Source organism: Calidris pugnax, unplaced genomic scaffold (genome assembly GCF_001431845.1).
Source record: "Calidris pugnax isolate Ruff unplaced genomic scaffold, ASM143184v1 scaffold144, whole genome shotgun sequence".
Taxonomy (NCBI): Eukaryota; Metazoa; Chordata; class Aves; order Charadriiformes; family Scolopacidae; genus Calidris; species Calidris pugnax.
Genome location: NW_015090911.1, coordinates 3,654,033 through 3,677,278, shown reverse-complemented (window position 1 = coordinate 3,677,278; position 23,246 = coordinate 3,654,033).

Below are 23,246 nucleotides of genomic sequence, written 5' to 3'. Positions count from 1 at the left end.
GTGTTTCCCCTATGCAGTGAGCTGCACACATGGTACAGATGGTCTGTAAATTCAGATTCAATCATAGACATGCATTAGGAAGTACTAACAAACTAAACTACTGTTAAGTGTGACAAAGGGCAGCAGCATACAGGCCCTTTCATTTTGCTTTAGGTAGGAATCATTTTTAAATTGTTTGATATTTTTTAAAAACTTCCTTATAATGGAGAATTTTACTATAAAAGGGGGCAGCAAAAATTGACTTCTGATATTCTTAGACAACATTAACTATAGAACATAGAACTTGGGACAAATCTGCCACCCTAATTTGTGAGGCTGATGTTCCATTTTTTAAATGTCTTTGGAATAACTTCATAGTTCACTGTCACAGGAGGAAATTTCATTACTGGATATGAATCTATTACCTTAGATCACCAGAGCATGACAAGATTGGGGGAGGGGCCTTTATCAAACATTTGCAATTATATTCTATATTCTGAGTGGCTGCTGACTGTTGTTGAAGAATATTCATGGATGAATAGATTTCAAAGACAGAAGGGTCTGTTTCAGTAACCTAGTTCAAATGACTAGGCAACATGGGGCTGGGAGCATCACCTGGTAAATGTTGCATCATCAACACAGCTCTTGCAACTACGTAGAATCTCTTTCTGAAAATATCTGGAAGTTCTTATATCAAGATCTAGAGTAGTGAATTCATGTTTTTCCGAATAAATTATTCTGGTACTTCATTATCACATTTAAAATAGCAACCACAATATTGGTTGTTCAGAACCTCATTGCCACACAGGTTTTAAAAAAAATTCCCATGTGAATAATTAACACACTTGTCTCTGTGAACCTTTATATCAAACTGTACATTCAGATGGAGGTATTTAACAGAAAGATTTACTTAATGATGATCTCTGTAGAACTTGCGGTATTTCCTACTCTACACACAGAACAACTACACTAACTAGACAGCTGCTTAATCTGGATATTTAATCATTAAAGGTAAGGGCCACGATACTTTTATTACTTTTCCATGTTTTTATTTTAGTTTCTGAGAATCTGTTTCACTTCCTGGTCTTATATTAGAAATTCTGTGTTTGTGAGGATGTGTGTACACACATGAGGAACAGAGAGAGGAAGAGGAAGTTTTTATGTATGTGTGGATAGATAGGTAGGTTGATACATTGTGCAAAACATGCATAACTGCTTTGAGCTCAGGGTAAGACCAGATGACCCCCAGCGGTCCATTCTACCCTAAATCATTCTGTTGTTCTATGATTCAATCCATTGATCATTAACAGAATATCTGAGTGTTTCACATACAACCACAAATAGGCAATCACTACAGCTCTGTCAGATATTTCAGTCCTTCCTTCCTTCCTTCCTTCCTTCCTTCCTTCCTTCCTTCCTTCCTTCCTTCCTTCCTTCCTTCCTTCCTTCCTCCCATTCATCCATCCATCTGTCCGTCCATCCATCCATCCATCCGTCCATCCAACCTTAGATGGACCATTCACCATGAAGACAGTGAAAGGTAAAAGTCAGCTAAGTTTGCAAAGCATAGTGACTCACTTTCTCAAAGCCTTCTTGAAAACAGCCACATCTATCCAGTTTGGATACTCCTGTAGAGTTCACAACAAAAATTTACTGGTTAGTGTTGAAATTTACTGTTTATTGTTAGGGTATGATGTCGTCAGTTGACTTAGACAAAGAATCACATCAAGGGGAGTGGTTTCTTTAAGCTTTTTACTTTATGAGTGAACCTTTATCTTTTGCAGAAAAATTCTCAATGAATTTGCTATAGGCATGCATTTTCTGCTTTCCAAATACAATTACTGGAAGCAGTATGCATCAGTTCGTCCTAAACCAATTTATTAGGAATCATTTGTGTTTGAAGGGATATGGCATCATACATTACCAGTAGCAACACAGATACTGTCTGCTGCATGATTTTTTTCTCAGTACAGAAACTGATATCAATTGCTCTTGGCTCTGCAAAAAAGCTGATTCTTAGAAGGCAGCAGAGCTGTTGTGTCCTACTTCTAAAATACAGGGATATTGACATGTCAAAAATTGCTTCTTAAAAGTGCCTTCCTTATAAGATTGATGACAAAACTTAAAAAAATTACTTCACTTAGGGAAAATGTATCTTTCTACTAGAAGTAGATATAGATATGTGAGTGAAAAGATAAGGGAATTGCTAAGGAAATTCTGTGGGAAGGGGCTTACTGGAAAGAAATTTTACATAGTGTGCATGTGTATGCATTTTTCCATTTACTACTTATCCATAGTTTATTCTTTAGCCTATGTGGTTTGACACTATTGTTCTGGTTTAGATCAGCTGGAAGGGATGCAAAATACAATTACAATATTAAAGTAAATAAAACTTCAGATGCTTCATTTAAAATATTTTTTTAAATAATATGACCAATTAAATGAAATGAACAAAAAAAATTAAAAAACACTTTAGGAAATCTTTAGATTAACTAGAATTTAAATAAAGACTGAGAGATTTACCTGAGTATAATGGCATGAAATTAAGACATAGCTTTACTTGTGTTGTGACTAATAGACAGTATATTCAATTACATACCAAATCTGATTTATTTGTTGTCTATGCAATTAAAATGCAAATATTCAGGTCATAATACAAGAAGCCTCCAATTTTGGTTGTAGTATTAGACAATATTGTTGCTGCTGTTGTTAACAATAATTCATATAGAAAGGTACCATAGTCTACCAGCATGTGCTATCCTGAACAGGGCTTTAGGTGTCCTACATATAAGTCTAAATAGCTGTAATGAAGCTCTAACACAATACACCTTGGTGAAATTCTTTAGTTACTCCAAGGACCTCTATTTAAAATTGCCAGTGCACTTCTTAGCCAGCCTTGTGGAGAAATGATTCCAAGTAATGTGTTATCTTGGGTCTCTTTTTAGCTTTATTCACCTTGCTGACTTTTGAATTTGATATCCAAGATGTTGTTTCCTTAAGAAAGTGTGAACATTAATGACTAAGTGGGATTGTATCCATACTGACAGGCCCAGACAAACTAGGCATAAAGTAAAGTTAAAATATTTTTTTAGAAATAAAAATAAAGATAAAAATAAAGATATAAAAAACATTTTAAAATACTCTGATTACGATACATTTTAATTACTGAAGGTATTTAGGATCTATAGTATTCAAGTTAATCTTATTTATTAGGCAATATAATTTTTCGATTAGAACATTTGATTACTGTTTAGAACATACCCTTATTTAGCATCATATGAGCAATGTCAGGAAACCCAGAGTCTGACCAGTGTTCATGACTATTGTCCACCCGTGCTGGTAACAGCCTCCAGGTCAGATTGATTCTGTGTAGCAAGCAATGAACATCATCTGCATATAAGGCATCCTGGGGTATATGTCATCTGTTGTTACACTCGGTATTGATAAAGGTGTATTTTATTACTTCAAAGATGTTACAGGAAGAAAAATATCTTCTATGCTGGCCTGTTTAGAGAGCTCAGGAATTCCCAGTGTCAGCCTTATGGGAGGCTGGAGGAATGTTTTATTGTTACTAAAAAACATACAGAAGACTCCAAACTGCCACTTTATTATGGCCCAAGAACTCTAAAATTGCTAATAAAGAAAGCCTGCTTTTTTGTAGCTGCCAACTTTGAGTTTATTGCCCTCCAAAAGTGAAGAATTAAGTGTATATCAGTTAGTCTCTTGCCCTTGAAGAAAAGGAATGACTCTGGTTTTATTTTTTTTAATCTAAACCTGCTTATGGGCTATCATGCGTGCTCCCTACGATATCCTTTTGGGAGAGATAATAAAAGAATGCAGTTATGCTTTATTACTGATGTGTGATATAGGAGGCATCTTGGCTTCACCCAAGTACTTGAGGTTTTCCGACTGTAGAAATGAAGCTGTCCTGTGTCACTCCACTGCTGCAGACAGAAGCAGTGTGATAAGTGCAGACAACCAAGTCGAAGACAGGATGATCACTGGACTGAAGAAACTGTGTTGAAAGAATCTCTTGTGTCATGTCACTGCTATGCTGCAGCTCAAATTTAAAAAAGGAAAGAGGACAGGGCAGGTGGGCATGAACATCAGGTTTGTTCTGAGCATGTCTAAGTTCAAGCTACACACTACACATTTGTTCAGCAGCGGGCAGTCTTGATTAAGTTGAACTGACAGGCTGGAGAGGTGGGCCCAGGTGAACCTCATGAGGTTCAACAAGAGCAAGTGCAAGGTTCTGCACCTGGGCCAGAACAATCCTCACCATCAGTACAGACTGGGGGTGAGGTATTAGAAAGCAGCACTGAGGAAAGGGACTTGGGGGTGCTGGTGGATGAGAAGCTGGACATGAGCAGGCAGTGTGCAGCTGCAGCCCAGAAGGCCAATCGCATCCTGGGCTACATCAAAAGCTACGTTGCCAGCAGGTCCAGAGAGATGATTCTGCCACTTTGCTCTGCACTGGTGAGACCTCACCTGGAGTATTGTGTGCAGGTCTGGAGCCCTCAATATAAGAAGGACATGGACCTGATGGAGTGGGTCCAGAGGAGGGCCACGAGGATGATCAGGGGGATGGAGCCCCTCTGCTACGAGGTCAGGCTGAGGGAGCTGGGGTTGTTCAGCCTGAAGAAGAGGAGGCTCCGGGGAGACCTAATAGCAGCCTTCCAGTACCTGAAGGGAGCCTACAGTAAGGCTGGGGAGAACCTGTTTAGAAAGGCCTGCAGTGACAGGACAAGGGGCAATGGCTTCAAGCTGGAGGGGAACAGATTTAGACTGGAGATCAGGAGAGGGTTCTTTACTGTGAGGGTGGTGGAGCACTGGAACAGGTTGCCCAGGGAGGTGGTTGAGGCCCCATCCCTGGAGATATTCAAAGAGAGGCTCGACGAGGCCCTGGGCAACCTGGTCTAGTTGGGGGTGTCCCTGCTGACTGTGGGGAGGTCGGACTAGATGACCTTTGGAGGTCCCTTCCAGCCTGGGTAATTCTATGATTCTATGATTCTATGACAGTGTTTCAGCAAACAGTGTCTCTCCATAAATCTCACCATCTCTCTCAAGTCCAGTTTCTCTTACTGCCGGTAAGATGTTACAGGACACCTCCTGCTGTCAGTGACCCAACACACCATGCTCACATTTGGAGAAGCCTTCTCCTACTTTTGGTGTCTGACCTATTTGCCACCCTGAATATTTAGAACATTTTGAAATACTGACACTTCTTCTGATGCAGCCTTCCCTAACCACACTGGCACATCAACCTCTACCATTTAACGATAGCATCCCAATTCTTTATAAAGGTAAGGCAGAGTACATATGAGTCCCATTCTGCCTCACATGTCCTTACCCACATGAAGATGTTTCCCAGAAGAATGGACTAGAAAAGAGTAAGATCCAAACCAGACAATGAAACTGTAACTATGTATTAAAAATTGCATGTATCCCAGATCGCTTCCTGGGCTTGAAGTCTATTGACAGGAAAGACCTACACTTACATTACTGAGTTCTCCCAGCATCAGACTGACCACTGGAAGTGGCTCTGGTCTTCTGCAGGTGCTGTGCTATGTCCAGAAACAGTTTGGGAGAGTACCTGTTGGCACAGGTCAAAAATGTATTAGGGACTGTCCTAAAAATTTAGTGTACAGACAAGTGAATTGCCTGGAAGTATTCTTTGACATGTTCAATTTATTAATCTAGACAACAGACATGGTAGAAAGAGTCTGGGGCATGTCAAGGCACACTCTCTCACATAAAAGAGTTGCACTCATATGCATGATGATGCAGATCTACTTGATGCCTCTGTTATGCCCAAGGAGTTGCCATCTTCCATACAAAAGGCTGACTCAACAATGGATTATTTTATTTTTTGTATTGCAACTAAATACCATTTTTAAGAGACACCAACCTCTCTTATTTAGGTGTTCCAACCTACCCCACAGCCCAACAATTTCTTCCTACCATGGTAAGGGAAGTTAGCTCTATATTTGTCTCAACAGGATTATGTATAAGGGTCCTTGGACTCAAGTAACCATAGAATCACACCAAGATGGCTTTTTCTGGGAGGAAGCTCTGAAATGTTTCTATTATGTTTGCCCTGTACATAATCAAGTAGCCAAGAGAATTTTTACCTGTAAACCTACCCATTTTACAGGTTATCCCTCTGGCTGTTTAGATTTAGTTGTCTCTGGTTCTAGATCCCTGCTAATACCGAAAGGCAAAGCTTGCTTTGTATACAGCACACTAACATAATTACAGTTAACTCAACCTCAAACCCATCATTTACCCACTGTGAGCAACCTGGTCTCTAAGTCCTAAAAGACGAACTCCATATTTTCTTGCCACGGTGAAGACGGATAGGAGGATCATGGGGTGGACTCAAAAGGGAAGCTCTCTCCAAGTTTATTTTTAACTTGGTATGTGCGTTTATTTCCTAAAACCATGCATTTGCAGAACTATGTGTGTATATGTGTGTGGGAGAGTGAGGGGAAAGGAAGAGAGGAGAGAGGGAGTGAGAGAGACAGAACGTATGTAAAAGCAAATCTCTTTTTCACGTACAAAAGCCGATGTGAAATGTCTTGCTATCATAGAAAGACCAGGCCTTGAGGCAGAATATGGCTTTTATCTTTGATGAAGAAAGACAAGATTTTTTTCTCAAACAGCATGAGTTACAGTTTCTTTGTAAATGTCACCGAAGAAGAATGTCTCTAGTCTGTCTTTCATTTATAATACCATTATTAGGAGATTATTCAACATTCTGAAAACCAAATAAGCTAAACAGCCATAAGAAAATAATAACCCTTAATAAGCAGCAGGATAAGAGAGAGCACATTTCCAGACCAGGAAAATAGTTAAGTATTTTTATCTGCATGCATATCACAGGCAATAGCAAGAACAGAGATGCTAAATCAGAAACTGAATCTGCAGCTGAGCTAGGAATATAACCTATGAAGTCATCTCCATTCTTCTTTGAGAGGTTAATACTGGAATTGACACTAAACTGAGTATCTTTTGCCCCTAAGAACTGAAGGAGAAAACCCTGTCTGCTTAATTTAGATGCCACATCAGCAGCTATACGAGTTTCTGGCCTTAAGAGGACTATCCAGTCCACCTAACACAACTACCAAAGTTCCATACATAAATTCAACTGAGCAAAGCATTAACCTCTGAAGATTTGTCCAGTTTATCTGCCTCCCTCTTGCTATTAAATTGCCAGGGTGGGGACTCTCCACCTAAGTATTAAAGTAATGCTTTGAAGCCTAGACTTAACTTCCTGCCATCTTGCAAGTTTAGAGAGTCACATGTAATAAAAACAGCTGCAAAAACTTTCAATTTTGTCTGGTAGCAAACTACATTGCTTGGTGTTGGACAACACGACGACCACAGTGCAAAAAATGCAAAAACTGTCAAACACATTGAAACTTGAAGCTCAGTTACCAAACAAGGATGTCTAGCACCACTTGGGATGATGACTGTCATCCTGCCTGGCCTCGACTTGATGCTCCAGTGGGCAGCAGGTTTTCTGCAAATCCTGTGTCACATTCATTAGCTCTCTGCAGCAGATACTCACATGTAAAAACAAAAAAAGTGAGCAGATGCCTAAATATAATCAGTTGAATATATATAAGGAGGAATTATCTTACCCAGCTTAACTAAATCTTCAAGTTAGAAATCAGACTCTAGCCTGGTCATCCTAGGTTCAATTAACAGGTACTTGTGATTTGTTTTATCTAAACCAGGAGCTTAAGATAGGTGAGAAGGATCACCCTTTGGAAATACTTATATTACAATCATATTCCCTATAATGGGATTTTAAAGTAACAGTAAATTTTAGATATCTGTCCTTTAGTTATCTAAAGTGAAGTGAGAAGCTAGATTGCATTGCACAGAGCTTTGAGATTTTCAAGACATTACAATATGTATAGATCTTTCCCAATCCCTCTATTTCTTCACAGTATTGCTTTAGCATGATCACATTGGCAGAATATTTATTTCTTTGAGTGTTGCTTTTTACATTTTTACTCAAGCAATGTTGTTAACAACATACCCCATGCATTTCTTGCAGCTTTATTCACATGGCATTGCCAGTCTCCCACCTCCTGACACATTTTTTTTTCCCATGGTGATATTAGCATATTTTTTAACAAAACTACTGTCTGTCACCAAAAGCTAATGTGTTTCTCCCAGGAGGATGCTGAACTAGGTCATGATTCCCAAAAGAGATGAGCAATTATGGTAGAAGACTAGTTAGGCATCTACTCCAGAGAAAATGTACAGTAAATGGAGAGAGTGACAGAGTAGGAAGCTTGAAAGGTTTCAGTTACTACTCCAGCCCCAGGACTGCTTCTCATCACGAGTCTCAGAGGACATGGCATGAGTGGATGCCACAAAAGCACCAGTTTAGGTGGCAATGGAGGAATGGAGTCTGCTAAATTTAGAGGTTGTACTGACATTACAAAGCTAGGAGCCTGGGAGAGTAATTTTCAGCTGCCTTTGGCAAAATGCCTTTGCTGGGGTGCTGCCAGGGGTGCTGCCACTGAGCTGGGAATAATAGGTGCTCTTTGGCTGTGCGTGAAAGAGGAGAGAACAAACAGCATGGCAGACCTTTCTATAAACCCAGCTGGGAAAAAAATGTAGGTCTTTTATGTGTCTCTTTCTTCCCTGTTGTTGCACCCAGGTCTGGACATTTTATCTCATCCTGAAAGATGGGATCACCTTTCAAGCGCACAGTTTCATGATTTGTTTTCCATTCAAAGGAATGTTCTGTTCTTCAGGTCATGGCAAATACTTGGGTGGGAGCTCATGAGAGGGAGCAGTCCTCACTCTTAGGTACAGATCAACAGAAATATTGCAGAGGCTTCATAGGACCCATTATATCTCATTCCAAACATTTAGTTTTACGTTATAACTAGGAAAATGGAGAAAACACAGAAAAAAAAATACTTATGAAAGTCACTTAGGGAGTCAGAGGTTGCCTCATTCACCGTGCAGAGGTAGCCAGGATGATTTTGGGGAACTTTCCCTAACTTCAACAGATTCTGACCAGGAATTTGGCCCTTCCACTTACTCATCAAGGTGCTGCTCATACCAAACTCTACTTGACACCCTTTAAGTGCAATTAAGCATGTCTGACTTTTTGAAAAAAGACCTGACTTTTTTAGGATCTTAAAATACACTGTAGGCATTAGTTTGTCTTTATATAGCCTTATGGTTTTAGTCAATATTTTTTATGTCCTTCTCACACTCTTTCTCTAAGAGAGAGGATGAACTGATAAGGACCCAACCCTTAGTTTTGGTGAAAGGAAGTGGGGAAGTGAAGTCTCTTTTCTCCAGTTCATGCGCAAAGATGAAACTGCGATGTAGATCAGTTTAATTTCCCAAGGACACATAACAAACAAAGAAACCCAAAACCAACCAACCACACCCTCCTCCCCCACCAAATGTCAGAAGAGGGATGGAGCTTTATTCTCACATCTTCAGTAGTTTCCATAGGAGGAAAAATCCCTTGAGAGGAGAATCTTCCCTTCCCATTTTATCCCAATTGATTTTTTTCAGGGTTAATTAGAGAGTTTGCATTAAATACTAGGTATTGATTTCTTCAGCATCTTATTTCTGTTTTGGATTTCAGAACATTTGTACCAACCTTCCCCCTACAAGGAGAACTTGTGTTAATGACTCTCGGCTACCTTGTCATGTAGCCGATTGGAAAAAAAAGAAAACAAAACCAACTTTTTCTGCCTGGAAAATTCACCAATTGATTGGGAATTGTGTGGTACATGTAAAAGACTATACTTATTTTTGGTAAATAAAAAAATAAATAGTAACAGCCATGATAATTTAAGGATACTTCTCTAGTGCATAAATGTAATGTCTGTATTATAGAATTATGCATATGAATTATCACTGAGTTTAAGTGGCTTCCAGCTCAGACTGGGTTGCTTCTGAATGTATATGGCAGCACGTATTTTAGTGCTGGGGGAAATCTGCTGTCCAACAGGGGGATGTCCACGATTTCAGGTGCCTCCAGGGTAGGACATGGTCTGAATTATTCTCTTGGGCTAGATCCTGTCCTTACCACTTAGGAAGCTGAAGTGTTGCAGCATACAATTTCAATGCAATCTTGCAATGAGCAGCTTACTCTGGGGCTGTATTTTCACACAAGAACCTGATTTTGGGATTACTTTAGGGTAGTAGATCAATTGGTTTTTTTACCCATGAAGCTGTATCATTTCTCCGTACAGACTTATAATGATCCAGAAACCAGATTTTGCAACACAGATAAAAACAAACCAACAGACCAAAAAAAATCAACCCAGAATTATTTATCTTGTTTGAGTGCTCAGAGTTGTATACGCAAGTCAAAACCACCTTATTTTTCCTCAGTCACTCTCTTTCATATTCCATGTCAAGTTTTATGATAGCTAATCTTTGCTGTTGTTTCAGCTCTTTCTCTGAGGGCCACATAGTGAAAGGAGGATTTCAGCTTTCTTCCTTAAAAATTAAGCTTACAGCTTCCAAGTTTGCAAAGAAAAACACAGGGAAAAAAAACCCCACAACATGTATCCTGACAGGAACAAAGCAGGCATGGTAGCCAGAGGGAATATTAGGAATATTCAGTGAATAGGTTGTTCAGTGTCTCGGGTCATGAGAGCTCTAAACGCTGAATGAGATAATCAGGTACTGCTATAATAGCAGCATCCTTCCCAGAAATGATGCGAATCACTGCTATTATTTTGTGAGATTCTTTGAGATGATATGATGGAAAACCCTGCAGGAAAGTAAGCCACTATTTCTTATTACCATTGCCTTCTCTCTCTAAGCTATTCAATGTGCTCAGTTAATGACTACACTAGTCATTATCTTTCCTATATTTCACGATTAGACTATATTATACCAGTCACAGTCTTTCCCCTATTTCACTATTAAATGAGACTTACTTTTCATTCAAATGTTATTGAAGAAGTTAGTGCATCTAATTGAAGGTTTCTGACTCATTTAGGGTGGTTTTAAAAGCTTTATCTTCAATTTTGAGGGCCTCGATAACCCTGATTACATGAACCGTGAGCTACAGTATGACTTTTTATATTTTCTGTGTCATTAAATACTCTGATTCATTTGATGGCAGTATGACATATATCTTTGCACCTCTCTGAGTATTCTGTGTATATTCAGCAACATCAACAAAATAAATGTTGAAGTAATGTTCCCAAATATATTTATCACATACTGCCTCTACATCAGTCCTACTGTTAAAACTGCATCATACAAGCCCTTCTAATACAGAGACATGAGTTTAAAATTCAATTCTTTAAAAAGTCATCAAGGAAATTTTAAGTGTGGTTTTCTCCTAGAAGTCTTGTGAAGTAAGCAGATACCAAAGGCTGGAGGACAGGTAATAGACTGTGCACAAAGAATAGTATAATGTTTAGGATCATTTTGAATTTGGGAAAAATATACATTACTTTGGAAGGATTGATCCTGAAGAATATCTAAAATGAAGAAGTCTCATGCATGCAAGTAATCCAATGGGACAAAGATAAGGTGTCCTTAGATGATCAAACCCAATCATTTCAAAGTGTATGGCAAGAGCTGGATAAAGAAAATCTTTCTTTTGCAGAGAAGAAAAGATTCAGAAGAGTCCTCACCTATGTGACTGCAGTTAATATGAATTGAGAGAGAAGCCCTTTGAGTGACAATAAATAAGGTCATACTACATTTGATATATTTTCAGATATTTCTCTATCAGTATATATTGTAGAGAGGGGCCAATAATATTACTGTGGGAAACTTTCTCCAATTGCTTTAAGTTTTTTTATTTAGAGTACATTTACATAAAAGGTGTCCTCTTCTGGATGAGTTTCTGGAAGCTTTGGGGATAATTTTATTTAAATCATGAGTTGCAACAATGGATCCTTTATAAAGATGACCAGAAAATAGGTTTATTTGGGGCACATCCTAAAGGAAATAGAGCTCTTCACAGCTGGAACTGAATGAAGAAATTTTAAATGACCACCAATACTTGCCTGTGCACCAGGAAAGGTAATCTTCTGGGAAATAAGTATTTTGTGATTAACCAAAGACTGTGTCCAAATGGCTATATACGATCAGGCTGTAGTGGAACAGCACAGACACTCCTCTTTCTAGTATTTCCTACTTTTGGAAGGTCTACCTTTCTAACCTTAGTAAAGTTATTTTAATGGCACTCCTTATTTGAGACTAACAATTAAAATTAGGTCAGACAGTAGCTAAGACTACAACCATATTAATAAATCAAATGCGCCCGCAACCATTCCCAGGCACACAAGCCATTTGACACAGAAATGTCAATATCCATAATACTAAACTTTCATAACCTCTGAAAGAGAGTGACTGCATTCAGATTTCCTGTTGTCCATGGCCCTTTGCATGTGCTAACTCCTGTACTGTGCCCAGAAATTGTTTGGAAATATGTTAGCTATACCAGGCAAAAAATGTGCCAGCGACTATTCCAACAATTTGGGGTGAGACATTGAGTTTCAGAGCAGTATCATTTTCTGGCATTGTTAAACTGAACAATCTAAATGTGGCCTCTGTGACCACAAGTTGCCTCATGTGGATCGTTTAGGTAACAAAAAGTAAATTTTTCTGAGGGATATTCCAACGATAAGACCAGAATTCTGTTAAGTGGTTAAATAAATTTCGCAAAATCCTTGCCCTCTCGGCTCAAACCGTGCTATAGTACTTAGCAGAGGATTAGCAGCCTTACCAGGTAATGATACAGAGTTTGTGCCCAAGAAAGCTAGTAGGGAACAGGAGACCATGGGCCTATTTCTGTACAAACCCATTTTTCTTTGGTTTAGGTGACTGGTAAAAGGGAAGATTCTACCTCAATGTTTCCACTCTGAAAGCCTGCAGTCATCTTCTATCCATCATGACGCATTTCAAGGGAGAAGTTAGAAATCTCTGAGGATTCAAGGACTGACTGACAGCACAGTGAATAAAAACACCTCGAGTTTTAGCAGGCCAAAAGCAATGTCAGCTGAACTGCAGAAGCTGCAATATTTTTTGATATTTTATTGACTGTCAAGTCAGACAGGGAAAAGATCTAAAACTTAGTACAACACTTGCTAAGCTATCTTGAGACTCAATGCCTCTTCTTGATAGAGAGATAATAAGGGGGGTTTGTTTTTATTTCTTTATTTGTTTGCATGGCACTGATCTTTTTGATGGGGGCCTTGCAAATAGGAACACAGACAGGATCCTTGCTCCAGATAGCAGCAAACTAAGTTAAGACATGGAAGGGCGGCATGATTCAGGAGCCTGTGGGAATGGGTCAAGGCTAACGTTTCTCAAAACCATTACTGTTTTTGGAATAACACTATATTTCAGGTTTCCTGGCTTTGCCACAACTTTGATGGGATTTGTTTTGATACTGCTGAACATCTTCCTTTTAAAATCAGGTCCCTCTAAGTACAACTGAGTTCTGATGCTTAAAATTACTAGTAATTTTTGAAAATAACAACCAATATTAATATATTATTTAGTAAAATGGGATGTGATTTCTGAATAGTTCTAACACTATGGCAATGAAAAGACATCATGACAGGGCTTAGATTAACATTTGTCTGTTTCTCCTCATGAAATTTTTCTCCTTTGAGAAATTTTGGGCAATGGATTGTTTAAACCTGCTTTCTCAGGGAAAATAATTAGGGTCTGTTTTGAGAAAGGGACCTTAATGTGAAAGCATTATGGATCAGATGTGTGGGTTTTTTTATCAATGGTGGTTTGTGTTCCATCTTTTGTCTGTAAAGTAGAACAGATCAATGCTCTGCTACAATCATTCCTTCCATATTGTTTCTATGAAATTCGTTTTCATGAGTGCTAACACAGGAGGAAAGAAGGGAATGAGATCAACTTGTTTGACCTACACAGATAAGAGGTGAATAAGCTCACAGAGATTAAGTGAACTAAAGTAAAATGATCTTACAAGATACAAGAAAAAATTTACAGTGAGGCTTGCTATTTTCCTAGCAAAACATCACCCCATTTCAGTAGTGGCTCTTAGAGATGCAAGTTCTTCACAGGCCAATTACTCACCCCTTTCCATCAGTGAAAGATTTCTCAGTTCACACTGTGTGGCCTTTCAAGAGTTCTTTGCAGCAACCGATTTCCCTCCCCATCCAAAGGTTGGAGATCAACATCTGTCTTAATGATACAGTTTCTGGCCTTGTGACTATCATTTACTTTTCAAACCTTCCTAATCTTTGTGCTGACTCTTAAGAAGCTTGGATAATTTTGAGACATAATGAGGCCATAATATCATAATTGAGACTAAAAACTCATAATTTTGAGACCATAATTGTTATCAAGTTTGACCTGAGGCATAGACCTGGCTAAAGAATTTCATGAGGTGGCTCCTGAATCAATTCATCATTTCTACTGTAGAAATAGAGCCCACAGTGATGGTTTGTGCTGCATAAGAACATACAGACTGTGGTAATGGGAGAAATACGCAGAATACTTCTTTTCTTCACAATTCTGTCACTTGCAAATCCCATACTACATGGTTTGCAATCCCCATGGGCAGAGTCCAAGGGAACAGTCTTTTTCATTGCATATTCTTTTTTATTTCCCTTTGTCAGGAACACACTTTTGAGCCCTTGAAGTATCAAGAACCAGAAAAGATGTCAACCCAATCCTCAAATGCAAATATAAGTGCATGGATAATCTATACTGTTCCTAGTTTAAAAGTGCTTGTCCACAATACTCCACACTACTTAAAAAGCATGACACATCTTGATTTGAGTTTGTTTAGCAAGTTTCCACCTGTTGAACTGTGATGGCATTGTTATCTATGCCAAATAAATTTTTATCACAAATTTTCTTCCTATATTTTCCCCCCATGAATGTTAACTGTAAAATTTCTTCCATCACGTGGGGCAAGGAGAGCCCAAGGGACCTCACCAAACTCCAGTTTTGTCCACTGTGCAGGACATGCAAGTGCCACAACATTCGCCACAGTCCTGACCGCCACCAGTGCTGTGGGAAGTGCCACCCTCATTTAGCTTTTTTCCAACCTGCACACCCAAGTATTCCTTCCAAAGAGATGAAGGTTAGGATATGCCCAGAGAACACACTTGGATGGATGCACTTGGTAATGTGTCTGTGTCCTACCGAAATCTGGTAGCTTAATTGCCTCATTATAGATACTCAAGGTTGGAATAAGTTGAGGCTATGTTTTCACTTCTTTCATAATAAATACTACTCCCCCTATCTTTTTATTCTTTTTCCTCACAAATGAGATTTCATACTTGCAGGTTTTTGCTGTTGGTAAATAATAATAATTTTTAAAAAAAAAAAAAGTTGTTGTTTCTTATATTCACTTGTTTTGCATTTCAGTGGAGGAAGGGGAAGGCAGTAAGAACTGCAGCTGGTTCGCTATTTTTTGCTTTATTCACCTATTTTTAACAATGTTATTTTCTCTTTTAAATTGCTTAGGACCACAATGCTCCTGGAATAAAATAATTCATTCATCTTCCTCTACACAAAACTTACAGCTACATAGAAAAGAATCCAGGTAGATATCTACCCTAAAAAAGAATTGAACTAGACAAAAATCCCACGCTATTTCTCCCAGGGCTACTCTTAGCTTAGAATTTGAGGATTTCTGTAGGAAAAAAGGGTAACAGTATAGAAGAGGGTTTGTTTAATGATGTCTTCTAGTGTCATAATTTGAAACACATTCCTTCCCTTAAGCATAAGATGTTCGCTGGAATGTTACTCAAAAGAGGTTTCTTTTTCCTTCCAAAACTTAGAGCAGAATCAAAACTATTGATGAAGTTTAAAACTTATAAAAGGCAATATAGAGATTGCTCTACTGCCTTTTTGCCTCCCATCAGTACTTGGTTAAAATTTTAGCTTTCAGAAGAAATTACTTTGACATGATCAATATCCTAATACATTTCCCACTTTATGAAAGCTGGCAAAAGACCTTGTTGAATTTGACCCATTACAAATGAGTGATATTCCCTCCACCCTCAACCTCACCCCACCTTTTAAATTCTGCTATTTTCCCTTTGAGTTCTGGTTGGATTGGATCATTTGGTGACTAGCGACTTCAGTGGAGTTTAACCCCATTTTTACCACCTGGAAAATTACCCATTTGTATAACACATGTAACAAATAAACCAGATTTTTGTCAGATGTGACCAGTACCCTCAACCAAAATTTAAGCCTATAGTTTGCAACATTTGTTTTTGAAAATAACAATTTCATTTACATCTGAACAACAATTATAATGATAGGAACAGTGAATAGTCTGATGCTGTTTCTGTCAGAAGACTAACTTCTTTGACTAACTGAGACTGAATTTTTAAAGCCATCTATGAAGCGTTCCTGAATCTTGACTGAAATTGTGCAGAGTATAGAACAGAAGTTTTCTGTAAGTTTTGTGGCTCTTGCAACCACTTCAGAGAAAAAAAAAAAATTAAGCAAAATGACAAAACCCCCAAAACCTACACTTATCTGAAAAGCCGGATGTATACTTGAACAGCTAGTTTAGTTAGGTATTTACATTAATTCCTGGTGCTCATGTTTTCTTACCTACTGTTAGTCTAAGGATAACTACACAGCGCAGACACAATCCATGCATTTGACCTCCCAAAGAGATTTCCAATTGATTGTTTCTACCCTACTGTTAAACTTCTTTATGACTTAGCCAGCTGAAATTTATAAAGAGTTTGGTTTGGTTTGTTTTTTTCCAGTCCAATCTTAAGCTTATAATAAATACTATGAGACTGAGATTCTGCTGAGATGCATTTCAGATTCAAGAGCTTTAAATAAATGTTCTGTAGCAAAGATATACAACTGCAGGATGGAAAACCAGTCAAAAAATTTAAATCCCTCTTCCCCTCACATTTTTAGCCAATACCAGTAACATAATCATAACATTGACTATTGATACGGCAATTTATGGGGGCTTGGAAAAATTGGCAATTGAACCAATTTTAGAGAGAAGTTATCATAAATCAGTGTGCCTGCGTATGGGCAAATTGAGAGGATGTTTGTGCGGGAACAGCAGAGCAAATGCACGTTTGGAAGCTATAACCTATGGTCCATTTGTGCTTGACCCTAAATTCTACCGAAGTTTGCAAGTCAGAGGATTCCTTTAGAACGAAACTAACCAGAATTGTAAAACATCGTACTATAAATGATATAAATGATCCAATATGGGCGGAACATTTTACATGTTTACATGACACATGAGCTTTCCTCTTAATTTATAAACTCTTTGTTGAAACTCGGATGTGAATTTCTTCCTTATGGGCACTAATGCACATCTTGCTGCTTATTTAGGAACTCAAAGTATTTCCCAGAACTAGTGCCTGTAAAATATTGGCCTTCTTGTTTCATGGGGCTTGATTATCTATTTAAAATGCTCATAATTATGGAAAAAAAAAAGGAATGGATTACAGTAATGAAGGGCTACAAGTCAGAAAGCAATACAGCCACAGTTTCTATTGATTCCCTTGTAACATATTCTTTCAAAAAGAGGTGATACTGTGATATGAATAAGCATAACCATTTCATGATTATGGGGACTGAAGCTTCTAGCAAAAGGAGATGAAATAGATAAGAACTCCTGCTACCTGCAAAATTAATGAGAATACTGGCGTACTTTGAAAGTCTGTTCTTGCAAAATGAGTACTGAAAGAAAGCATGGTCTTTTATTCCCAGCAGCAGTGATCTTGTCAGGAACATCAACCACTGCATCCCAGCAGAGGATTTACATTCCTGAAAGAAGCTGTGACCTGGAAAAGGCAGGTTTGGAGCCATAAACTGGCTCTTCCAATTTCACAGAGAAGTCAGAGCTTGTCACTGACACAACAGCAACAGCTGGGAATGCTGGGGCATCAGGGACCCAGGAGAGGGCCACATCAATGTGGAGGTTTCTGTCAGCCTGGCAGATTTGGAAAAACAAAATGATGGGGGCTGCCAAAGAAACCCATTAAAGCATAGCCTAATATTTTTCTTTTTCTCTGGTTTGTTGGTAGTGGGTTCCCTGCCTTCCCCCCTCCAGTAAATACAGGAAATTTGCATTTGCTGCTGATGCATTATTGAGTTTCACATCCTGTTCAGCATCTTTATAAACTGCAAACAAGACATAATGGTCAACCAGCAATGCCTCATATAATGACACAGTCAATAATGCTAAACTGTGGCTGAATAACCTCCCTGCATTAATCCTGAAATAATTCACCAGGGATGAACATCATTATTATCAACAAACAAACAAAAAAAAAAAAACAACAAAAAAAACACCCAAAAAACAGCAACAACAACAAAAAAAAATCAACTAAAACCAACCAACCAAAAAAAAAAACCCAACAAAGAAACAAACTAAAAAAAAAAAACCACAAAAGTAACCCCCCAAAAAATGTGAAACTCACCCCCGGATCAAGAAAGATTGCCCTTTTATTCAAAGGATAAAGCTTTTTAAAATGTTCCATTTGTGATTTACAAAACTTGCCAGGTAGGAATTTTCAGCTGCCTTTGGCAAAATGCCTTTGCTGGGGTGCTGCCAGGGGTGCTGCCACTGAGCTGGGAATAATAGGTGCTCTTTGGCTGTGCGTGAAAGAGGAGAGAACAAACAGCATGGCAGACCTTTCTATAAACCCAGCTGGGAAAAAAATGTAGGTCTTTTATGTGTCTCTTTCTTCCCTGTTGTTGCACCCAGGTCTGGACATTTTATCTCATCCTGAAAGATGGGATCACCTTTCAAGCGCACAGTTTCATGATTTGTTTTCCATTCAAAGGAATGTTCTGTTCTTCAGGTCATGGCAAATACTTGGGTGGGAGCTCATGAGAGGGAGCAGTCCTCACTCTTAGGTACAGATCAACAGAAATATTGCAGAGGCTTCATAGGACCCATTATATCTCATTCCAAACATTTAGTTTTACGTTATAACTAGGAAAATGGAGAAAACACAGAAAAAAAAATACTTATGAAAGTCACTTAGGGAGTCAGAGGTTGCCTCATTCACCGTGCAGAGGTAGCCAGGATGATTTTGGGGAACTTTCCCTAACTTCAACAGATTCTGACCAGGAATTTGGCCCTTCCACTTACTCATCAAGGTGCTGCTCATACCAAACTCTACTTGACACCCTTTAAGTGCAATTAAGCATGTCTGACTTTTTAAAAAAAGACCTGACTTTTTTAGGATCTTAAAATACACTGTAGGCATTAGTTTGTCTTTATATAGCCTTATGGTTTTAGTCAATATTTTTTATGTCCTTCTCACACTCTTTCTCTAAGAGAGAGGATGAACTGATAAGGACCCAACCCTTAGTTTTGGTGAAAGGAAGTGGGGAAGTGAAGTCTCTTTTCTCCAGTTCATGCGCAAAGATGAAACTGCGATGTAGATCAGTTTAATTTCCCAAGGACACATAACAAACAAAGAAACCCAAAACCAACCAACCACACCCTCCTCCCCCACCAAATGTCAGAAGAGGGATGGAGCTTTATTCTCACATCTTCAGTAGTTTCCATAGGAGGAAAAATCCCTTGAGAGGAGAATCTTCCCTTCCCATTTTATCCCAATTGATTTTTTTCAGGGTTAATTAGAGAGTTTGCATTAAATACTAGGTATTGATTTCTTCAGCATCTTATTTCTGTTTTGGATTTCAGAACATTTGTACCAACCTTCCCCCTACAAGGAGAACTTGTGTTAATGACTCTCGGCTACCTTGTCATGTAGCCGATTGGAAAAAAAAGAAAACAAAACCAACTTTTTCTGCCTGGAAAATTCACCAATTGATTGGGAATTGTGTGGTACATGTAAAAGACTATACTTATTTTTGGTAAATAAAAAAATAAATAGTAACAGCCATGATAATTTAAGGATACTTCTCTAGTGCATAAATGTAATGTCTGTATTATAGAATTATGCATATGAATTATCACTGAGTTTAAGTGGCTTCCAGCTCAGACTGGGTTGCTTCTGAATGTATATGGCAGCACGTATTTTAGTGCTGGGGGAAATCTGCTGTCCAACAGGGGGATGTCCACGATTTCAGGTGCCTCCAGGGTAGGACATGGTCTGAATTATTCTCTTGGGCTAGATCCTGTCCTTACCACTTAGGAAGCTGAAGTGTTGCAGCATACAATTTCAATGCAATCTTGCAATGAGCAGCTTACTCTGGGGCTGTATTTTCACACAAGAACCTGATTTTGGGATTACTTTAGGGTAGTAGATCAATTGTTTTTTTTACCCATGAAGCTGTATCATTTCTCCGTACAGACTTATAATGATCCAGAAACCAGATTTTGCAACACAGATAAAAACAAACCAACAGACCAAAAAAAATCAACCCAGAATTATTTATCTTGTTTGAGTGCTCAGAGTTGTATACGCAAGTCAAAACCACCTTATTTTTCCTCAGTCACTCTCTTTCATATTCCATGTCAAGTTTTATGATAGCTAATCTTTGCTGTTGTTTCAGCTCTTTCTCTGAGGGCCACATAGTGAAAGGAGGATTTCAGCTTTCTTCCTTAAAAATTAAGCTTACAGCTTCCAAGTTTGCAAAGAAAAACACAGGGAAAAAAAACCCCACAACATGTATCCTGACAGGAACAAAGCAGGCATGGTAGCCAGAGGGAATATTAGGAATATTCAGTGAATAGGTTGTTCAGTGTCTCGGGTCATGAGAGCTCTAAACGCTGAATGAGATAATCAGGTACTGCTATAATAGCAGCATCCTTCCCAGAAATGATGCGAATCACTGCTATTATTTTGTGAGATTCTTTGAGATGATATGATGGAAAACCCTGCAGGAAAGTAAGCCACTATTTCTTATTACCATTGCCTTCTCTCTCTAAGCTATTCAATGTGCTCAGTTAATGACTACACTAGTCATTATCTTTCCTATATTTCACGATTAGACTATATTATACCAGTCACAGTCTTTCCCCTATTTCACTATTAAATGAGACTTACTTTTCATTCAAATGTTATTGAAGAAGTTAGTGCATCTAATTGAAGGTTTCTGACTCATTTAGGGTGGTTTTAAAAGCTTTATCTTCAATTTTGAGGGCCTCGATAACCCTGATTACATGAACCGTGAGCTACAGTATGACTTTTTATATTTTCTGTGTCATTAAATACTCTGATTCATTTGATGGCAGTATGACATATATCTTTGCACCTCTCTGAGTATTCTGTGTATATTCAGCAACATCAACAAAATAAATGTTGAAGTAATGTTCCCAAATATATTTATCACATACTGCCTCTACATCAGTCCTACTGTTAAAACTGCATCATACAAGCCCTTCTAATACAGAGACATGAGTTTAAAATTCAATTCTTTAAAAAGTCATCAAGGAAATTTTAAGTGTGGTTTTCTCCTAGAAGTCTTGTGAAGTAAGCAGATACCAAAGGCTGGAGGACAGGTAATAGACTGTGCACAAAGAATAGTATAATGTTTAGGATCATTTTGAATTTGGGAAAAATATACATTACTTTGGAAGGATTGATCCTGAAGAATATCTAAAATGAAGAAGTCTCATGCATGCAAGTAATCCAATGGGACAAAGATAAGGTGTCCTTAGATGATCAAACCCAATCATTTCAAAGTGTATGGCAAGAGCTGGATAAAGAAAATCTTTCTTTTGCAGAGAAGAAAAGATTCAGAAGAGTCCTCACCTATGTGACTGCAGTTAATATGAATTGAGAGAGAAGCCCTTTGAGTGACAATAAATAAGGTCATACTACATTTGATATATTTTCAGATATTTCTCTATCAGTATATATTGTAGAGAGGGGCCAATAATATTACTGTGGGAAACTTTCTCCAATTGCTTTAAGTTTTTTTATTTAGAGTACATTTACATAAAAGGTGTCCTCTTCTGGATGAGTTTCTGGAAGCTTTGGGGATAATTTTATTTAAATCATGAGTTGCAACAATGGATCCTTTATAAAGATGACCAGAAAATAGGTTTATTTGGGGCACATCCTAAAGGAAATAGAGCTCTTCACAGCTGGAACTGAATGAAGAAATTTTAAATGACCACCAATACTTGCCTGTGCACCAGGAAAGGTAATCTTCTGGGAAATAAGTATTTTGTGATTAACCAAAGACTGTGTCCAAATGGCTATATACGATCAGGCTGTAGTGGAACAGCACAGACACTCCTCTTTCTAGTATTTCCTACTTTTGGAAGGTCTACCTTTCTAACCTTAGTAAAGTTATTTTAATGGCACTCCTTATTTGAGACTAACAATTAAAATTAGGTCAGACAGTAGCTAAGACTACAACCATATTAATAAATCAAATGCGCCCGCAACCATTCCCAGGCACACAAGCCATTTGACACAGAAATGTCAATATCCATAATACTAAACTTTCATAACCTCTGAAAGAGAGTGACTGCATTCAGATTTCCTGTTGTCCATGGCCCTTTGCATGTGCTAACTCCTGTACTGTGCCCAGAAATTGTTTGGAAATATGTTAGCTATACCAGGCAAAAAATGTGCCAGCGACTATTCCAACAATTTGGGGTGAGACATTGAGTTTCAGAGCAGTATCATTTTCTGGCATTGTTAAACTGAACAATCTAAATGTGGCCTCTGTGACCACAAGTTGCCTCATGTGGATCGTTTAGGTAACAAAAAGTAAATTTTTCTGAGGGATATTCCAACGATAAGACCAGAATTCTGTTAAGTGGTTAAATAAATTTCGCAAAATCCTTGCCCTCTCGGCTCAAACCGTGCTATAGTACTTAGCAGAGGATTAGCAGCCTTACCAGGTAATGATACAGAGTTTGTGCCCAAGAAAGCTAGTAGGGAACAGGAGACCATGGGCCTATTTCTGTACAAACCCATTTTTCTTTGGTTTAGGTGACTGGTAAAAGGGAAGATTCTACCTCAATGTTTCCACTCTGAAAGCCTGCAGTCATCTTCTATCCATCATGACGCATTTCAAGGGAGAAGTTAGAAATCTCTGAGGATTCAAGGACTGACTGACAGCACAGTGAATAAAAACACCTCGAGTTTTAGCAGGCCAAAAGCAATGTCAGCTGAACTGCAGAAGCTGCAATATTTTTTGATATTTTATTGACTGTCAAGTCAGACAGGGAAAAGATCTAAAACTTAGTACAACACTTGCTAAGCTATCTTGAGACTCAATGCCTCTTCTTGATAGAGAGATAATAAGGGGGGTTTGTTTTTATTTCTTTATTTGTTTGCATGGCACTGATCTTTTTGATGGGGGCCTTGCAAATAGGAACA